The following is a 6,000-nucleotide window of genomic DNA, read 5'->3' as shown; positions in this document are numbered from 1 at the left end:
AACTGACTTACATTTGGGTGACCTACCGCGGCATTATGCTATAGATAGTAATGTTTTTTTCAATGCAAATAGGCTCGCGTTTGACTATGATTTAATGATGGTAAGTGTCAGTCTAAGATGGGACACGCTTGTCTAGAAGGTGCCTATTTACTTTTGTTTTAAAGATACCCAAGTTACAAGATTCAGGAAACACAGACTAGAGAAGGGTATTCCAAGCCTTAGTCGTGCGTATGAGAAAAGAAGACGCAAAACGTTTTGTACGGGTCCTAGGGACATCTACAACATAGGGATGAAAACCCACCCAATGTCTTGCGGTGTTATGGTAATGCTTAATGTATAAGAGTTAAGTATGTCTTGCGTACATCCGAGGTCTAGATTATATCTGGTCATGTCTTGTCTAGTAATAGTGTACGCCTTTTGCTTTTTTAACTTAAACATTCCCAGGTTTGATAAAAAATATTTATGAAAACAGACATACAAACGTAGGCGGATAATTTGTTGTCAGAGAGTCGTGATAGCCCAGTAGAACCGTTATAGCCCAGTGGATATAACCTCTGCCTGCGTAGATTTGAATTCGATTAAGGGCATGTACCTCCTACTTTTCCGTTATGTGCATTTTACGAAATTAAATTAAATATCACGCCCTTCAAGTGCCGACCTGTGTCCATCCACATGGCCATTACGAGTATGTTGTAAATGTTAAGACTCGTGTGCCTTTCAGACTAAAACACAACAATAATTTTTGATAGCAGAAATAAGTATGGCGGCAGTACTTTCCCGGAGTAGCTTTTTTATAAAAATAATTACTACTAAATAGTAAAACTTAAATATAATAATTTGGCATGGATATTAATATGATCATCTTTATAGTAAATATACAAAATATAAAAGGAAATATTTGATTGTTTGCATTGAATAGGCTCTAAAACTACTGGATCAATTTAAAATTCGGTCACCAATGGAAAGCTGTATTATCAGGGAGTAATCACAAGCTAATTTAATCCCTAAATCCCACGGAATTTGCTACGCAGGTGAAATCGTGAAGTTCTGCAAGTTATTTAACATTATTTGTATCAGCAGAGCTGAATATCAGTGAAAATAATTCCTTAATAAAAAGTAAATGTTTGCTTTACCCATAAAATGACCAACTGTTTACGAAACCTGAAAATGCGATGCTAATAAAATTTTATGAGAACTCCGAAACGAAAATTTATATTATTACGTGATTATAAAATGGTACGTGAAAACAAAAAGGAATTTTTCTTTGAAGCACGGATAAATAGCCATATATATTTTACGCAAATTTTATTTATATTGTTTCTGAAGAAGAATAATATTGTAATTAGCCCTGTTTTCTTTCGAGCCTGTAAGGAATGAGTACGAAGATTTACGGGGATTCAACCCAATATCCGAATTCTAAGTTTTACACTTGTGATTTTTAGCCTGTGAACTTTTAAAACCAGCCACATCCCAGAGCCATCACGGTCTATGAAAATTCAAAAATTCAAAATTCATTTATTTCAATGAGCACAGTTTACAAGCACTTTTGAAAGGTCAGGATTATGTCATAATTTTATTTAATCTAACGGTGGTAATAATAGTCGATAACTTAAAATTAAAGTTACGAGGGTTCCAAAAGCGCCTTGGTCCCAGAAGAGCCCACAACAAACTCAGCCAAGGTTTATGTTTTTTTAATTGTTTACATTCATTTTACAAACTTATTTAAAAATGGTATTGGTATTTATGGTAGGGTCAAGCTGACCAACTTTCAGCTTTTATAACATGACGAAGGTCTGGCCGAGACAGGGTCTTAGTCCATCACACTAATATTATAATGGTGAAAATTTCTGTGTGTGTGTGTGTGTGTAAGTATGTATGCTCCTCCTTTACGGTGCGGCTTGCAATCCAATTTGGCTGAAATTTGGAATCAAAAAAGATTTTATTCTGGATTAAGACAAAGGCTACTTTTCATCCCCGGAAAAATCCATGATTCCCGCGGAATTTGTGAAAAACTGAATTCCACGCGGACGAAGTCGTGGGTGTTTAAGTTAATATATATTATTTATGAGTAACAAGATTTTTGTTGAATAGAATAACCTAAAGGTCTCTTATATGGGACTTTCGGGTTTCATAATATGATCCCTGAGCCGTGAAACTATTGTGGGTTGTAAATTTATTTTCCATATTGTCCCGTTATTATCTTGTAGTACAATAATTTATGTCTGCGACCGAAGCGTGTATGATTTATTTTGTATAATAAATGTGCACCGAAGCATAATATTATTTTTTCGTACGTAAACTAACTTCTATGTTATAGTACAGGAAATCTAGAAAAAGTCGTTTATGATTTGTAAAAAATCTTTTACAAATCTTTTACAATCTCGTTAGGACTTTAGTCTTCTCAATTTTCCTTTATGACCCCGCTCGAATATTTATTTATTTATTTATTTATTTATTTACTTAATCAATACCCGGGAAGACATTACAGTTGCCCAATTCGTCTTCCCAGGCTATACATACATTAGAATAATACAAACAAAATTACAAACTATAACAAAAAATAACATAAAAAAGAAAAAAAAAAGAAAGAAAACATTAATAATTTAAATACAAAAAACATTAATCAATAACAATAATATACTTAACAATTTAATAAAACAAAAAAATTAAATGCCCGAAAAACATCAACTTACTCCATTAATAATAATTTAATGGTTTTTACAAGCATCTGCGGTGGAGAGTGAAAAACGTCCAATTCTAAATTGTTACCAGTTAGATCATTGAGCAGGCGCAGCGCAAGCGCTAACGGTGCGTGCTGAGTCACTTTTGTTCTGCCATGCGGTATAACAAATAAATGGCGACGTCGCGCACTAGCGTATTTGTCCGGGACATGCAAACCTACTGTTTCTAGTATGGCAGAATTACTCACTTTGCCCTGAATTAAAATTATTACATATTTTAACAAAGCTACCTTACGCCTTAACTCCAATTTGTCATACCCGGTCATACCAAGGAGAAACAGACTTGGATATATGGTGGGGTACCCAACTGAATAGCCATATTGCTTCCTGTAGAGCCATCTAATAAATTTTTTCTGAATCTTTTCCACCATATATACGTACTTATGCTCAAATGGATTCCATATGATGGAATTACACTCCAGTTTACTCCTCACATATGCGTTATACAAAAGCTTTATAACCTCAATAGATTTGAAATGTTGTGACTGGCGGAGCACAAACCCTAGAGTCCTATAGGCTTTGGTACTTATTTCTTGTATATGGCTACGAAATGTCAAATTTTCTGACATAGTCGTTCCCAAATCCCTAACTGTCGTTACACGCGAAAGATTTGTGTCGCCTAGTTTGTAAGTAACTACGATCGGTTCAACCATTCGACTGAATGTAATGACGGAGCACTTATTAATGTTAAAAAATAATTTATTACGAGTACACCATTGCAACACGTTATCAACATCATTCTGTAAAATTTGCGCATCCGAAACGCGCTCCACCTTATGAAAGACTTTCAAATCATCTGCAAACAGTAGGCACCTAGCATGGGTAATCACATTCGGCAAATCGTTGATCAATATTAGAAACTCCAGTGGTCCTAGATTGCTTCCTTGACTTACACCAGAATGTGTAAAATAAGGTTCCGAACGATGTCCCTCATACTGAACGTATTGCCTCCGGTTTCTTAGGTAACTGGAGAAGAAATTAAGTAGTAATGGCGTAAATCCAACAGAAGCAAACTTATTAAGAAGCACGTCATTATCAACAGCATCAAACGCCTTTTGAAAATCAAAATAAGCTGCGTCAACCTGTGAACTACCATCAACTGCCCCAGTCACATAAGTCCAAAATGCCAACAAGTTCGTACAAGTTGATCGACCCGCCCGGAACCCATGTTGGACATCAGTTAGTTGGTATTCAAACTGCTTTCTTATTCGACTCTCCAATATTGATTCAAACAATTTTCCGAAAACGGACAATACTGCGATAGGCCTAAAGTCACATACTTCTGAGCTGTTGCTTTTTTTGGGAACAGGCACTACCCTAGACGTTTTCCAGATTTCTGGATAGAACGAACTTCTAAAACAGACATTGAAAATATGCTGCAATGGCAATATGAATACACTATCACAATCTTTAACTATGTAAGGTGGAATGCCATCTGGACCTGCGGAAAATTTCGGTTTAAGTTTCTTTAACGCTCCCCTTACATCGTCACAGAGAATAGACTCTACATGGATGCGCGCACTACCACTCCCACTTGTCCTCACCGCTTCATCCACGCAGAGACGCGGAGGTGTCTGCGCATACACTGAGCTAAAAAACTTCGCAAAGAGATCAGCACACTGCTCCGGCGGTACTAACTGTCCCCCTTGCAATATTTTATGTTTGCGTGCCCCTTTGCGTTTTGAGGTAATATAGCTCCAAAATACATTAGGTTCGCGTTTTATATTAAGTTCCATATTACTCCTATATAAAGCAAAATCATCCTGAATATTTGACTTGACTAGACACCGGTAATTAGAAAATAAGCTCCTATAATACGAACTATTATTAAAGGTTTTCATTAATTTATGATATTTCGCTTTTAACTTTATGTTTCGTTTAGTATTATTAGAATACCAACCGGGATAAATATATCTTGATTCACCAAGTGGGCACTGCTTAAGAGGGACATAATCATTAAAGCATGCTTCAAGAGTCGAATAAAAAATCTCAACTGTTCTAAGAGGCTCTAAAGTGTTATACAATACTGACCAATCTGTATTAGCCAATCGCTCATACAGTAATTCAAAATTGGCTTTTTTAAAATTCCACTCCGGCTTCAAGTTGGATGGAGAATAGCTAATATTTAAGCAGTCAGGCGCACAGTATTCAAAACTTATTTCAAGCGGTGGATGGTAGGCATCAGGTGGAAGAAGTGACTCCTCAGCCCTTTGCACTATCACCTGGCCCAATGATCCATTAACAAGCACCAAATCCAAAAATTGGCCACTGTCATTACAAATATTATTCACTTGTTCAAGTTCACAAAAGGTTAATATGTACTCAAATTGTGACTTAACATTAAAAGAAGAAGAATTAAAGTTAAAATCACCGCAGATTAATATTTTTTGCTCACTATAATGGGCACAAACTTTTTCTATACTCTCGTAGATCATTAAGTAATTCTCCTCACTAGATTTCGGAGGTATATATGTTACTACTAATATACATAATAAATTTTTACCGCAGTATAATCCGGCACAAACTATCTCACTGTTCAACGCGCAGTCCAGCGGGACATTTATTGTTTGAAGTGTGTATTTTGATCGTGCTATTATAGCTACCCCGCCACCACGCCGATTGTCTCTCCTATCAAACCTGAGCATGCTAAATCCACTTGGTACAACTTCCGAATCTGAGATACTCTCAGTGAGCCAAGTTTCACTGATGAGATGGACGTCGACTGATGAAGCCACAATCGCTGAACCAAACTCTTCGAGTTTAGTACGTAAACCTCTTACATTTTGGTAATAAATTAATATTTTACGAGGTTTACGCCTGCGACTTTGAAAAGGGCCGGTTGAAATTATTACTTTCTCTGGTTTCACGTCTACGAAACCACTCGTTTAACTCTGCATTTGGTGGCCAATTTTCCGCTGACATGAAAAACCCAAACAAACTTTCAGGTACGTTCACCACAAACGAGGCATAATTGGTATGCTTCAACTGCAGTTTTTGCACCATGTAAGGTGCCCCAGCAGAACATTTTCTCGACATATAAGACTGCACTTGCTCTGCCGTAACATCATGTCTTAATGACCACAAGTGGATTTGCCTATTTTTTTCGACCGTAGCCAATTCAGCGTCAACTTGCCCCGCGCCTCTAATCGGCGCCTTCCGTTGCTTACCTCTAACGACTCGCCACTGTTGAAACTCCAACGCATCGTCGTCTAGCGCCTTGGCGATCGGTATATCAGCGGACAATGTCACTGTAGGTGCA

This window comes from Bicyclus anynana, chromosome 24 (genome assembly GCF_947172395.1).
Source record: "Bicyclus anynana chromosome 24, ilBicAnyn1.1, whole genome shotgun sequence".
NCBI lineage: Eukaryota > Metazoa > Arthropoda > Insecta > Lepidoptera > Nymphalidae > Bicyclus > Bicyclus anynana.
Note: the sequence above shows the minus strand (reverse complement) of the source record.